The sequence below is a fragment of the Tachypleus tridentatus genome, chromosome 12 (genome assembly GCF_004210375.1).
Source record: "Tachypleus tridentatus isolate NWPU-2018 chromosome 12, ASM421037v1, whole genome shotgun sequence".
In the NCBI taxonomy this organism is placed as follows: Eukaryota; Metazoa; Arthropoda; class Merostomata; order Xiphosura; family Limulidae; genus Tachypleus; species Tachypleus tridentatus.
The window spans coordinates 78,892,601-78,908,775 of NC_134836.1; the positions used below are offsets into that span (position 1 = coordinate 78,892,601).

A 16,175-nucleotide genomic window follows, 5' to 3' on the forward strand; every position below is an offset into this window, starting at 1 on the left:
CTGCTTCTTGCGTCATTGTTATATAATATACAAATAAATGCTGCTTTATTTGACCCCATTATCAAAACGTTGAGGAGTCACATCCTTCATTAGCTTAGCGGTGAGTCTTAGGGTTTATAACACTAAAAATCTGTTATTGATACCCGCGATGAACAAAGTATAGATAGCTCATTGTATCGCTCTGGGCTTAACAAATAAGAAATTAACAACTACGATATAGAGGCTCCTTTCCTTCGCGGATAGTTACACAACGGATTACTGCCCCTCGTTTTGGACTGATGTGCTAGAAGGAAGTCAATTAATCAACAGCGCCTACTGCCAACTCTTGAGCTACTCTTGTCTTAACGGATAGTGTGATTTGACTCGGCGTCATTCTTATAGCATACGCGTGGCTACAAAGGACGGAGCATGTTTTCTTGGTAACAAGGCGTAAATCTTAAAACTCTTGGAGCATGATAAACGCAAGGCCAAGCAGCAAGTCAGCATCTGTAACGAACATTACTACTTCGTTGGCCCAGCATGACCAGGTGGTTAAGGAATTCGACTCGTAAGTTGAGGGTCACGGGTTCCAATCCCCATCACACCAAACATGCCCGTCCTTTCAGCCGTGGAGCATTATAATGTGACAGTCAGTCCCACTATTTGTAGTAAAAGAGTAGCCCAAGAGTTGGCGGTGTGTGGTTATGACCAGCTGCCTGCCCTCTAGTGTTACACTGCTAAATTAGGGACGGCTAGCGCAGATAGTCTTAGTGTAGCTTTGCGTGAAATTCAAAACAAACAAACATTACCTCGTTGCACTCTAATGCGTGTCCTGAAATTGTAGACCGTTATGTAGTCGAAGAGTGTCAGTACGTGGAAGATAATAAATACAGATTTGAATCTTCACTTTGCTTTCCGCCATTTACTCGGAGAACCAGTCAAGCCGAAAGAAGCCACGCTATCTCCGAGGGCTGATGGAGAATCGACTTTATCATCTATATACCTAAATAAATTAGCAGTCGCTGCGCGAACATTTGAAATAACTGTACTTAATGTTTCGAAATACAGTTAAAGAAGGACACGACGTACGAGTGAATGTAAAGTAAAGAAAACCAAGACCAGGAAAAGCTTACAATCAAGGGCAAAAATTACCTCACTCACTCGTTGGATTAAGTCCACGCTCACTCCCCCCCCCCTGACCTTGTAGGAACCCGCCCTAACAGCAGTTAACAACAGTGGTTAAGAACACCCATGAGATCTCGTTGCTTCACTGCTCAGAATACTGTTGTTGTTTTTTCTCTCTGAGCATCTCTACAACGCGTTTACTCGCTAAATTGGTGTTTGTTTTGTCCAACGTCATAAGTCTGCCATTGTTAGTATGTTCCCATTTTTTACGAGTTTTTATTCATATTTATCAGCTGCTGTATCTAGTTGATTATCTGGAAGTATTTTCATCTGTCTATTTACCCTGATGTTTGCTTTCGACTGTTAAACCAGAAGTCTTTTTTTTTTTTCCTTAATGATTGTATGTGTCAAAGGAAAAGAGAGAGAGATTACCGACTGCCAGGACACGGAATTTAAGTGCTATAGTAACACAGACAACCGTCGTTCTGGTAACACTTTCCACCGTAGATACAGTTTCGTAAGAACAGGAAAACGTGGGGTTAGGATATTACAGAGAAGTGTGGTAGTTAAATAAACGCCATTCGTTTTATATGTATATCCGTTTTTTATTTGTAAATATATTAAACATTTGCTATATACGCTAGTTTTTACATATAGAAGCAAATACCTGTTATGCATATTTGATGTGAGAAATCTATTGATGAGTGTTTCTTAAATATACATATAAAAGTATTGTTAATATCTAGGGAACGTTTTTAAACCTCTACATTCCTATTGGTTTATAATTTAAACTCAACATTGGATCTGACTTGCACTTTTCTTTTTGCACCAAATAAATAGTGCAAAGTTTGTTCACGATCTGTGTTTATAAAATAATTAAGTATATGTGTAAACGTTTTCAGTATCAGGTTACTTCCTTTCCGTGTGTATTACCAGTATTTCTGTGTGTGTGAAACAAACTAGAGGGAGGGAAGAAGCTTTTATTTCACCGCATGGGTCCTGTTCATACTTTAGTATATAGAGTAAAGAACAAGAGTGTGTTTCATCTCACTTGGTTCTGTTCACACTCTGTATAGAGTAAGGGACAACAATGTGTTTCACCTCAATAGGTTCTGTTCACACTGTGTATAGTGTAAAGAACAATAATGTGTTTCACCTCACTAGGTTCTGTTCACACTCTGTACAGAGTAAAGAACAATAATGTGTTTCACCTCACTAGGTTCTGTTCACACTCTGTACAGAGTAAAGAACAATAATGTGTTTCACCTCACTAGGTTCTGTTCACACTGTATAGAGTAAATAACAACTATGTGTTTCACCTCACTAGGGTCTGTTCACTATTTATAGAGTAAAGAACAAGGTGTTTCACCTCACTAGGTTCTATTCAAACTGTACAGAGTAAAGAATAACAATGTGCCTCATATCACTAGGCTCTCTTCACTCTGTACAGAGTAAGGAACAACTATGTGTTTCACCTCACTAGGTTCTATTCAAACTGTACAGAGTAAAGAATAATAATGTGCCTCATATCACTAGGCTCTCTTCACTCTGTACAGAGTAAAGAACAACTATGTGTTTCACGTCACTAGGTTCTGTTCACACTCTGTATACAGTAAAGAACAATAGTGTGTTTCACCTCACTAGGTTCTGTTTACACAATATACAGTCATGTGAAAAAGTTAGGGCACCCTATAAAAGCCTGTGTATTTTTGTAACATTTTTGGATATATAGATATTTAATCTCAATTTTAACAATACTGAGAGATTATAGGAATATAACTAAACAATTAAAACTGAAGAAAATACTTTTCAATATCTTCTGTATAAATGTAATTCTAAAAAAATGCATATTCTAACTGAGGAAAAACTTAGGACACCCCCACATTTATTCCTACTTATAATGGTTCAACTCACACACAGGTGTATCACACCAGGTGGACATGATTAGAAGATTGTTACTCAGCACTTTGAATGAGGCTTGCCATATTTAAACCTCAGACATTTAGTTTGGTGTGCTCCTGACTGTTGAAGTGAGAGTGAGCACCATGTTGAGAGCAAAAGAGCTGTCTGAGGCCTTCAGAAAAACAATTGTAGCAGCTTATGAGTCTGGTAAGGGATTTAAAAAAATCCCAAAAGATTTTGAAATCAGCCATTCCACTGTCCGGAAAATAGTCAACACGTGGAGGGCTTTCAAAACAACTGCCAACATGCCCAGGTCTGGTCGTCCAAGCAAGTTCACCCCTAGAACAGACCGCAAGATGCTGAAAGAGGTCTCCAAACACCCTAACATGTCATCACGGGACCTACAGCAGGCTTTGGCTACTGTTGATGTGAAAGTGCATGCCTCTACAATCAGAAAGAGACTACACAAGTTTAACTTGCATGGGAGGTGTGCAAGGAGGAAACGTTTGCTCTCTAAGAGAAACATAAAGGCCAGACTGAGGTTTGCCACAGAGAATGTAGACAAAGACCAGGACTTCTAGGATAATGTTCTTTGGACAGATGAGTCCAAAATTGAATTACTTGGACACCAGAACAGAGGACATGTTTGATGTAAACCAAATACAGCATTCCAGGAAAAGAACCTCATGCCAACTGTGAAGCATGGAGGTGAAAGTGTCATGGTTTGGGGCTGCTTTGCTGCAGCAGGACCTGGACAGCTCACAATCATAGAATCCACCATAAATTCTACTGTGTATCAGAGGGTGCTTAAGAATCATGTGAGACCATCTGTACGAAAATTAAAGCTGAAGCGGAACTGGACCCTGCAACACGACAATGACCCAAAACATACCAGTAAATCCACCAAGGACTGGCTGAAAACTAAGAAATGAAGAGTCCTGGAATGGCCGAGTCAAAGCCCAGATCTTAATCCCATTGAGATGCTGTTGGGTGACTTGAAACGTGCTGTACATGCAAGAAACCCCTCAAACATCTCACAGCTGAAAGAATTATGCATTGAGGAGTGGGGCAAACTTTCTTCAGTCTGATGTCAGAGACTGATAGATAGCTACAAGAGGCGTCCACTGCAGTTATTTCAGCCAAAGAGGGTAACAGTAGCTATTAGGGGTAGAGTATCCTAACTTTTCCTCAGTTAGATTATGCATTTTTGTAGAATTACATTTATAGAAGATCTTTAAAAGTCTTTTCTTCAGTTTTAACTGTTTAGTTATATTCCTATAGTTCTCAGTATTGTTAAAGTTGAAATTAAATATCTGTATATCCAACAATGTTACAGAAATACACAAGCTTTCATAGGGTGTCCTAACTTTTTCACATGACTGTACATCTTAAGATTGTAACCTTTCCTGAGTCAATGTCTGTCAATATGTTTTCATAGGCTTTCTTTTATCGATATATCCGTTATTAAGGTTCTTAATCTCGTCGGTAGATTCAGCTCAGACCATTTAAGTCATCACAGTCTATTTCAACATCTTTCAAATCTGAGATCCACATACACAAAGTATACGTGATTATTCTTCAATATTTCCATCAATACATCCAGAACTACCGCTCATCCCCAAACGCACATAACGCTAAAAACTGGGTTTCAGCATTCAAGATGAGCACAGTAGAGATAGCCCATAGATGGCTTTCTGCTTAACTACAAACAAAGAAACAAAAACAACCTTGTATAGTTCTTTTCTGTGACACAAGTTCATTTTTTTTTAGAATTTCGCATAAAACTACACGAGGGCTACCTTCGCTAGTTGTCTCTAATTTAAAAGAGCAAGACTAGAGGAAAGGCAGCTAGTCTTCACCATCCACCGCCAACTCTTGGGCTACTCTTTTTCCAAGGAATAGTGGAATTGACCGTCACCTTATAATGCTCCTACATTTGAAGGGGCAAGCATCTTTAGTGTGATGGGGATTCAAACCCGCGAACTTCAGATTATGAGTCGAGTGCCTTAACCACCTGACCATAGTTTACTATTTATATGTATATTCTAGTCACGGTCACACATATGATGTTCTCATATTAAAAAACACAGTTGCACGTTTCTGTCACGGACGGGATTTTGTTGTTTCAACGAATGTTCTGTGCTCTGATTCCACTTAAAAAAAAATCTACTTTGCAGAACTTCTGTTGGAGCGCCGCACGATATATTTGTTGGAATCTCTAGCCCTTAGAGCTTATTTATACCTGGACCCTGCATGGCCAGGTGGGTTAAGACGTTCGACTCGTAATCTGAGGAGTGCGAGTTCGAATCCCCGTCACACCAAACATGCTAGCCCTCTCAGCTGTGGGGGCGTTATAATGTCACGGTCAATCCCACTATTCCTTGGTAAAAAGAGTAGCCCAAGAGTTGGCGGTGAGCGGTGATGAATAGCTGCCTTCCTTTTGGTCTTACACTGCTAAATTAGGAACAGCTAGCGCAGATAGCCTTCGAATAGCCTTGCGCGAAATTCAAAACAAACAAACCCGCTTCAAAAATTTCAAGTTCCGTTGCAATCTCCTTAATGATTTTTCAACTGATTAAAATAGTTTTAAACCACTCTATACTTGGGATAAAATTCTCAGACCTGTATGCGTATATTAAACTCTATTTTATGGGAACTAACAGCTGAATCTCGGACGTGTTACGAAACAAAATTTGATAGTTTGATAAAATAGTTCGATTAATTCTACTTTTTCTTACACATTTGTTCTTAACAGCAACACAATAACTTTGCTAAAGTTCTAATTTTTCACAACCAGTCAAAAACGAATTACTTTTTCCAACAAAATTATCCAAACCAGATCTACTCTCTCTGCGTTTATATGACATAAAGCTCGGGTTCATAACTGAAAGAGAAAAATTTGTTCAAATGAAAACAGAATAATAAATATGAGTGACAATTTATAAACTATAAACTGAATAATGTTGTGTAAGTAATTATTACCCTAAAAGCCTCATTTATACATTATTTAAATGACACTCATGTTAGGAAGTTACTTCATTAACATGATTCACACCACAGTAGTTGTTCGTGGAAACTGATAACATATATATATTTTAGTCTAGACCACTTATGTGTCTGACGTATCCCAGACAACCTGATGAGCCTTGGTGTTATGCGAAAGTCCTCGTCAGCACCGAATGTGAGAGATGTAATACGACTGGCATATTGCAGTAGATTAGCGCTTTACTTGTGGCTAGTTTCTTTGGTGAACATCATCACTGAATACCTTCACCACAAAATATAATATTTATATTATCATAAAAAAAGTAAGTAAACAGAAATATCAGCTTATAGCAATTGAAAAAAAAACATATAAAGTAAAAGGTTTTGTTAAACGCAAAAAATACAATGGTTTATTTGTGTTGCGCCAAATATATGTATTGAAAGCCGTTAAATAAGCCTTCCGATTTACCGCTGGGGCGACCATAGAAACAACGAAAATACATATATAGCTAGGCTAGTTAAATTTGTTTCTTAGAGCAAAGCCACACTGTGTTATATATCACCAATCCAGAATATTAAATACACGCGTCTTACACAGTGAACAACATCTACCAACAGATAATGCTTCTTAATTTCGTATCCGTAAATCAGTGGCAAGTCTAAGGTCTAATAACGTTAAAAATCGTGTTTCGATACCAGAGGCTTTCACATAGCCCATTGTGTAGCTTTTCGCTCAAAAACAAACAGGTTAAACTTCGCTTCCCTTTATTTTCCATACACATGCTATCTACAGTGTCCATCGCGGGAAATCGAGCCCCACATTTTAGCGTTGTAAGTGCGTGAACTTCCCGCTGTCCCCACGGGGTACAGGTAGTTAAAGAATTAAACAGATAAAAGTTTGGATTGTCGAATAAATATACATCAGTTCTGAAAAACTGAAAACATGCACTTAGGCACTGTTTCAAATTCTGATTTTTCTAATTTAGTCGCATGCGATTCTCTACTCTCAGTCCAAGCTTCAAACAACTGTTTTATCTGTGAAGACTTTCTAACGGTTAGTATTTGTCACAGAAGGGTATAATATTTGATAAGAGAATTTCAAGTTATAAACAAAGTGTTTTTGTACATATTTTAAGTAACAATCATCTAACATAACAAAGTCATGTCCTACCTTTGAGACTGCCATATAGAGATACAATCGTTTCGCTTCACAAAATTAAACACGAAACTTCCAACGCCAGCACTACCGGCAACTTCTAATGACCATTAGTAAGATAGAATTGGCATACGTAAACTAAAATATTTTCCGGCATAAATATACAAAAACAGTGTATTTTACTTTTTCTTCTCAGTTTTACAGTAATTATGACCTAAACAAAGGAAACTAAACTAACATTTGAATTGCCGTTATTTTAAAACTCCTGTCAAACTCGATCAGCGAACCTCGTCGCCTGGTGTGTGAGCTAGCTTACTATACTAACACCCATGATCATGCGCAGTACGTACAACCACTAAACGCATGGGTTACGCTCCAAACAAGATGCGGCTTCGTGCTGGTGCTCCATCGCTTTATCCTAACAAACGCAATAATATTAAACGAGGGTATTGTTAACTAACTTGTTCTGTACTACTATATGTAGAGGTATGTATTATCCGTAAACCAACCGGTTATTGAGCTAAGAATCATGGACATAATCAATTCTTTCCTTGGTTCACATTTACCACTTTTTTATTATTTTTAAATACATAAAACGCTGCATTTTGAATAATAAAATATACATTCAAACATTTTCTAGGATTTTCAATTAAGCTAAAAATTCAAACATATCTATCATCTAACAAAGTTGTGTGTGTATTACCATTCTCGGATATTAAAGACACGTATCTTACCCAGGCTATAACATCTAACAAGTCAAAGCTTTTTAATTTTCCTGTCCGTGGTTCAGTCAGTGGTAAATATAAGGGCTAATAACGCTAAAAATCGTGTTTCGATATCCGCGGCTTGCATATAGCTTATTGTATAGCTTTTAGTTCAACAAATAGACAAAACTTCATTTTCCACACGCTCTTCTTACACAGCTGTAACATCTAGCAACAACCAAGAATGCGCATGCGTGTGATGTAAGGAGACATAAGTGAAACTCAAATACCCTAAATTACTAATATAATTCCCGTTGCATTTTGATGGTTATTCAACTCTAGCTTCCTGTGTTGAATGAATCAGCAGAGTGTCCATTATAATAAGCAATGTCTCGCAGTAAAAGTAAAGTAATTTAAGATATTTTAATGAACAGCTATTGACTGATTATGAGGACGCCAAACGATCCGTTTCCCGAAATCTCGGGTCAATAAGTTTTATTCTATTTTTTTCTTCAATTTTAGTAGTCTCATTAATTATTGCTGTCATATAAAGATTTTAATTTACATTCCTAGATTTACATGTATATCTTAAAGTTTAAAATTTCATTAAAGATTTTGATCTCATGTTTACGTATTAACAATAAATCATTAAGATTTAAAAATCATTTAATTTTTACAGTCCAGCATTGTGAAATTCATACCAATAAATGCACAATTTACGCCCTTGTCAAACTTCAGCATAAAACTTGCCTAAACTGTTGCCGAGATTTCCGATAGTTTGTAAAATAGGCTTAATGAACCATCGTCATTTCACTGTCATGAAGAGATTGTCTTCTGCAAAATACTCATCCTCAAATAATGCTGCAGTTCTTCATCTGTGAACAATCGAAATCTTATGTTATAAAATATTTCTGCATTCGTTTTATTTTTACGGGTTTGAGCAAATTGTTTGTAATTAGGCCTAAATAGTGTTGCAAAATTATTGTCTGCAAAGTTCTGCTCTGAAAATAAGCAAGAATGGCAACTACCTGGACAACCGAACAAAATTTAAAACCTGTCATACTACGTATTAAGATTTCGGCCAATCGCAGAGAAGTATTTTTGCTGTGGGCAGAATAACGTATATCGTTATATTTAGACAAATACATGTATTTTGCTTAAATATTATTGTTTGTTATAATCGTTTGATACGTCACTTTTGATGCTCACGTGTTTCCTTCTATTTAAATATGTTTCTGTTTTAATCGTGCTTGAGAGAATAAAAATAAAACACGAATGTAAATTCGTATAATAGTGTTCAAAAGTATTGAATATGGTGAAAATTAACATCGCTAACTCTATTTTTAGCGTTATAAACCTTCAAAAGACCGCTGAACCAATGAAGAGTGTTGTATTTTTAAACTTTTAACTAAATTATTACAATCAAGTACGCCCTCGTTTAACGCAAGTATACATAAAATTAAGAAATGAAAATTTATAATGATATTCAAATGTAAATTGGTCCATAAACAGGTTAGGTAGTGCTTATTAAAAAATCGGATATACTATTTATACTTTTTTAAAAAGAATGGGGCTGCCACTTCACTGAAAGGAAACACTTTCTATATTATATCCACATTTCCACTGCCATACTACATCTATCGTTAGAAAATAAACATGAATATATATGCGCATGTGTGTCTTACGTAAAATGGTTGGATACAGTAATCCCACTGCAACGCCATTTTAATTATTAGGTAGACTTGTTACTTTATCTGTGTATAGAAAATGATTTTCACCAAAGTATTCCAAGAATACTGAAACACAGGTAATAACATACGGTATTTAGTATTACTGAATCGTATGACCGTTCCGTTGCAGGGGTTCGATTCCCCTCGGTGGGCTGAGCAGATAGCCCGATGTGGCTTTGGTATAAGAAAAACACAAACACACACCGTTCCGTTGCTGTCGTTAAGAAATTCCCAGTAATCAGGACATAAGAGAAACGTCAACATGAGTAATTATACGTGGGATGTATTTCACACAGTATCTTTATTATACAGATTAATCAGTTTCAGTAATGGATATGAGTAAGTGGAGGTGTGGGGCCTGAAATTCACCAGTATTTGTCAATAATATTCAGTGTGATTAACCAATTAGCCACTGGTTGAAAAACGTGCGAGATTACGTCAGAAGGCGAGAGAACGCCCGTAGATTCGAACAGCAGTTGCTGAGACTTCAAAAACTGACGTTTGTTTATGTAGCAACTGGAAAAACCATCGAAGAAAAATGACAACCACACAAGAAGAAAAAGCAACAAAGTCGTTTTTCTCTTCGATTATCGATCGTTTCTTCAAATATCTAACAATAGAAATGTCGAGTATATCGCGAAAATCATTGACGAAAATAATAACACCTCATAGTTTTACACGAGCTTTTACAAAACCTTCGGTCTTATATCTTTCTTAAACAATATTTCTTTCGAATAAAATCGTCACCGAAAAATATAGTGTAACCATACATACAATAACTATACGAAAAGAAAAAAAAGTTGAATTTTCGAATTACACTTGTAATTGCAATAGTTCTGAATACAGTTGTACTTTTTTAAATAAAAATCTATAAATTGAGATATGTTCGTCTTTTTCTTTTTAATTTTTTTTAATCACCAGAACGCAGAAAATTGTAATCTCGTTGATTCATATACTGCAAACAAATGACTTATTTCTACATACTGCGCCCCCCGCTAGTGCAGCGGTATGTCTCCGGATTTACAATGCTAAAATCAGCGGTTCAATTCACCTCGGTGGGCTCAGCAGACAGACCGATGTGGCTTTGCTATAAAAAAACACAAACACTACATACTTATTACATTTCCTATCTACAAAATCCGACAATTTTTCCGTGTTTTAAACCACAGAAATATACCAGGAACTTTCATTCGCCAAAGGGCCCGGCACGGCCAGGTGGTTAAGGCACTCGACTTGTAATCCGAGGGTCGCGTGTTCGAATCCCCGTCACACCAAACATGCTTGCTGTTTCAGCCGTGGGGGCGTTATAATGTTACGTGTGACGGTCAATCCCACTATTCGTTGGTAAAAGAGTAGCCCAAGAATTGGCGGTGGGTGGTGTTGACTAGCTGCCTTCCCTCTAGTCTTACTCTGCCCAATTAGGAACGGCTAGTGCAGACAGTCCTCGTGTAGCTTCGCGCGAAATTCAAACCAAACCAAACCAAACTATTCGCCAAAGAGTACAAACGTCTCAATATATGCACAGATGTTGAATATGTCATGTATTAAAATGGTTTTGGAGTCTCACCACGTACAGTCATAATCTATCTGATGACCGCGTATCTTGACAGTAGCCCAATATGTAGTTTCATAAATCCGTAAAGTCCAAAGTATTCATCTCCCCACTGAGTATTTTCCATAATCCATCTCCTGTGACAGGATAACGGTCTTCCAGCGCCCGTTTCGACATAGACGTTTTAATTATGATGGGTGATTTTGCTTGGAAAACGTGGATAGCTTTTTCATTGGTTTATGTGTTTTTCACATGTTACAAGACGCCGCACTTTGCTTCGATGACTGGGGAACGCCCTATTTCAGGTATCTCTCTCGATGGTGCTGGTTTCATGGCACAAGTTAATCCATATTTCTTTATTTTCCAATGTCATTTCGTGAAAGAGATATATCCATTTTGGAAATTCTTAATCCCCTACATGAACACATCTTTATGATTTGAATGTATGAATACTTTGCTTCTGAAATGGCTGTTACATTTCCTTTCCAAAAATCATGCAATTTTCGATGGCTAATTATAAAAAGCTAAATGCTAAAAAATATCAAAATGTGGTTATGACACATCCCGTTCCGCCACGACTTTATATCAGCTGTTCATTGATCAAAGCCGTTTGAATTAATACAAAATGCTTAACTTTCTATATATATATATGTGTGTGTGTGTATTATTATTTATTTATAACGTTATTGGTTTGTTTTTAAAGGCAAAACAATACAATGTGTTTTTGGAGCATACCTGTGCTATGCTTACTACAGGTATGGAAACACTGTTTTTAGCGTTACGAACTTTTAGATTTTATTCGTTACACGCAAATTCTAAACGTTAATTATCCCAACACTGTGGTACGACATACATAAAGATTAAATTACATATAAATCTTTAATTCAGTTTCTAACACAACATATAGGAATTCGTGATATATGTATAAAATGATTAAATTATTTATTAGCACGACAATGAAATATATTATCAAATCTGTAAAATATAAACTGTATATAATGAATAAAACAACACTTATTCCTCTAATATGTTAAACTCATTAATTCTACACAAGAGAGGATTCCCAAACTGAGTGATGTGGGAAGGTTTCACGAGGTTAGTAACTAATGAATCAAGTATGCACTACTGTTAGTTTAAAAGTTGGTTGGTTTGGTTTGAATTTCACGCAAAGGTCTACAAGGGCTATCTGCGCTAGCCGTCCCTAATTTTGAAGTGTAAGACTAGAGGGAAGGCAGCTAGTTATCACTACTCGCCGCCAACTCTTGGGCTACTCTTTTACCAACGAATAGTGGGATTGACCGTAACACTATAACGTCCCCACATCTGAAAGAGCCTGCATGTTTGGAGGGGAGGGGATTCGAACCTGCGACCCTCAGGTTACGAGTGCCTTAACCACCTGGTCATGCCGGGCCGTTTAAAAATTATTATTTTTATTGATATTTTCAGTAAGTTCTTTGCATTCATTAAATTATTACATTGTACATTAAAATGTTAGCCACAATATATTTATATATATATAAACATTTCTGTATAGCGGATTAATCTAGATGCCCTAATTTTATTCATTAACATTAATGGGAATTAATCAAATTAAGTTTCTACTTATTTTTGTGTGATTTGTAACATTTTTCTTTTCTTTCTTTTCCGGAATCACGTCTTGTTTTGGAACAGCGTTATATTCAAAAGTAATTTAAAACGGTGAAAGAGAATATAACGTTTTACTTACCAAAGATGTTTACAATGGACTTGTTTTAGGTCGAGTACGGCCCAGTAGTTAGGATGTCATACTGTGGATCTGAGATCCAATGGCTCGCAACCTTTTTCTCTAAAATAAAAATCGCGTTCAACACTTTCGGGTCGTCGGTGCGTTATAAGTGTGACTATCAAATCCCACTATTTGGTTTGAGTAGCACAAGAGTTTCGGTAGGTGGTAGCTGAATTTTCTCTAATCAAACACTTCAAAATTAGAGACAGTCGCTGTAACTGCGTGCGAAAATTCAACAAACAATTGAGTATCTGGTTCTATCATGAAAAAATATTAGAGTATGTGTAAACTTCCGATCTTTTAGTTATTAATGGTTTTGATTATTTAATTAGGGATAGTTGCCTTATGATTACCTTTTCTTTGATAGTATCAATACGACAAGCGTGTTTTCTATACTCTACAGTGCTTGCTAATATTTGCACAAATTATTTATAATTTTATATTAAGTATACATAATGAACTTTCATCTAAAGTTTCAGCGGAAGTGTTATTTTATTTATGAAAGCTCTGTTTATGTATGTATAAAGTTTACTGAACATAAAGTAGAATCTCATGGTAATTTATACTTTTTAAACATTCCGATGGAGAAAGTTATTAGTGCACTTACAAAAACAACTCGTACTGGTATGTATACTAATCGAAAGTTAACTTGCGATATTTCACAAAAATATTATTTGGCCAAGAATCTTGTTAAAACTGTTTCTGTGTAAAGAATACTAACCATTTTTTATTTGAATTAAAAAAACCGTATAAAAACAGCATTGGTTGAGCTTCCTCTGGATGTTGTTAACAACCATGGGTTCTCTCAAGATTTTTTAGTGATCATGGTTGCCTCAGAATGTTGCTAATAACCATGGGTATGTGTTTCCTCCGGATGTCATTAATAATCATAGGTTCACTCCGACTTTTTCAATAACCATGCATTCCCTCCGGATGTTGTTAACAAACATGGGTTCTCTCCAGGTAACACTAATAACCATGGATTCTCTCCGAATGTTGTTAATAACCAAGGGTTCCTTACGGATGTTGTTAACAAACACAGTTTCCCTCCAGGTATTATTAATAACCATGGGTTCTCTCCGAATGTTGTTAATTGCCATAGGTTCCTCAAAGATGTTGTTAATAACCAAGGGTTCCTTACGGATGTTGCTAACAAACACTGGTTCCCTCCAGGTGTTGTTAATTAAAATTCCGCATCGTAAAATTTCCTCCTTCCCACACACTTAGTCTCAAATACTAATAAACAAGTTATTTTGTGCTCTTCCTTACATTCATGGATTGTCTGAATCTTTAAAAGGAATTCTGGGCGATGTAAGTAAGATTTTATATTCGTCCTTGAACTGCAGATTCTTTTAGCTATCAAAAAACTTCTTTTGTCAAAACTCTTAAGTAATATCATGATACAGTATTTAATATATACATATATATATATATACACACACAAGTATACTAGAATGTTCAGATTGTCACACATTTTGTGTTGAAGAACCTGGACTACGTTAAATGAATATTGTCAAACCATCTCATTTAATAAGCATTTTCAGGATACGGTACATAATCTACGAAACTTGAAAGTTTTTGTTGTACAATATTGTAAACAAAGAGAGGTAACATTCGTTTATCCAAAAGAAATACTTTAATTTCAATATTTTTAACCACACGTATTTAGTGCACTGTGTCTTCGAAATATTTTAATAAACCGATAAAGCCGTATTATCGTGGTCAAAAATTGCGTGCTATCTTGGTTGTTTTACATTTCGCACAAAACTAAACGAGGGCTGTTTGCGTTAGCCGTATCTAATTTAGCAGTGTAAAACCAGAGGAAAGGCAGATGGTCATCACCAACAATCGCACATTTTAATGCCCCCACGGCTGAAAGGGCCAGCACGTTTGGCGAGTAAGGGATTCGAACCTCTCACTCGAAGATTGCAATTGAGCACCCTAACCACACTGGCCACTCACGACCCCGTTCTCTTTGTTTAAATAATATTTTTAGCCGTTCTTATTTTAATGTGTATGAATTAATGTACAAGGTATTTTAATTTTAAATAAGTTATGGGTATTAATTTGTGACTGCTACTGGACTTAATTGTTTGTTTTGTTTTGGGAATTTCGCACAAAGCTACTCGAGGGCTATCTGTGCTAGCCGTCCCTAATTTAGCAGTGTAAGACTAGAGGGAAGGCAGCTAGTCATCACCACCCACCGCCAACTCTTGGGCTACTCTTTTACCAACGAAAAGTGGGATTGACCGTCACATTATAACGCTCCCACGGCTGGGAGGGCGAGCATGTTTAGCGCGACTCGGGCGCGAACCCGCGACCCTCAGATTACGAAGCGCACGCCTTAACGCGCTAGGCCATGCCGGGCCATACTGGATTTAATATGTAAATTTACTCAAACTGATTCAGTAGCATTATTTAGTTTTCTTCGCTCTTTATCTTAAATGTCTGGCATGGCCAGGTGGTTAAGGCACTCGACTCGTAATCCAAGGGTTGCGGGTTCGAATCCCTGTCACATCAAACATGCTCACCCTTTCAGTCGTGGGTGCCTTATAATGTGACGATCAATCTCACTATTCGTTGGTAAAAGAGTAGCCCAAGAGTTGACGGTGGGTGGTGATGACTAGCTCCCTTTCCTCTAGTCCTACACTGCTAAATTAGGGACGGCTAGTGCAGATAGCCCTCAAGTAGCTGTGCGCGAAATTCAAAACAATCCTAATCTTAATATTTAACCTTTCACTAATATTGATCTAGAGACACAGCTTAGCTCTTGAATCAGCTCTAAATATGAAAGACGGGTTCGAATTCGTGCGATACCATAAAATATGTCCCGAATTTAATGGAGTAAATGTTTAATTATTACACTACAAATTTATTTCACCAAAGGAAAACAGAAGATAAAATCTGTGACGTAAGGACCTGGTGCATTCGTTGATTAAGTTGGAAATATATACTCTTCAAAAAAAGAAACGCAAAAGGCAAAAGTTGAGACATGTTGTTAACAAGTTTATTCCGGGTAGTTCTGTATGACATGTGTGAAACTTTGCACATTCACTGCTGAACATCCAAAGTCTGCAAAGGCGAAATCCACGCTCACTAGTTGAAGTTTAACGTCACTCAACGTCAATAACGAGTATGCCCCCCGTGGGCATAAATAACTGCTTGGCATCTCTTGCCCATGGAAGCGATGAGATGACGAATCACATCCTGTGGAATGGCTGTCCACGCAGCCTGCAAAGCTGCTGCAAGAAGAGGTAGAGTCTGCGGTTGAGGTTGT

The 16,175-nt window shown here is 37.0% G+C and overlaps 1 protein-coding gene across 3 annotated transcripts in view; it reads right to left on the minus strand.

Moving 5' to 3' along the window:
- The window catches only part of LOC143233722 (uncharacterized), a 64,502-nt gene that overhangs the window by 35,933 nt on the left and 12,394 nt on the right, over nucleotides 1-16,175 (minus strand). Inside the window, exon 1 of one of the 3 annotated variants that reach the window (XM_076470275.1) lies at nucleotides 7,163-7,567. The exons of 1 other annotated variant lie outside the window; for it this stretch is intronic. The gene's annotated coding sequence lies outside the window, so the exon portion shown is untranslated. Of the gene's footprint in view, nucleotides 1-788; nucleotides 1,156-7,162; nucleotides 7,568-16,175 lie in introns of those variants that run through there. One more of the 3 variants, XM_076470278.1, reaches the window with a different exon arrangement.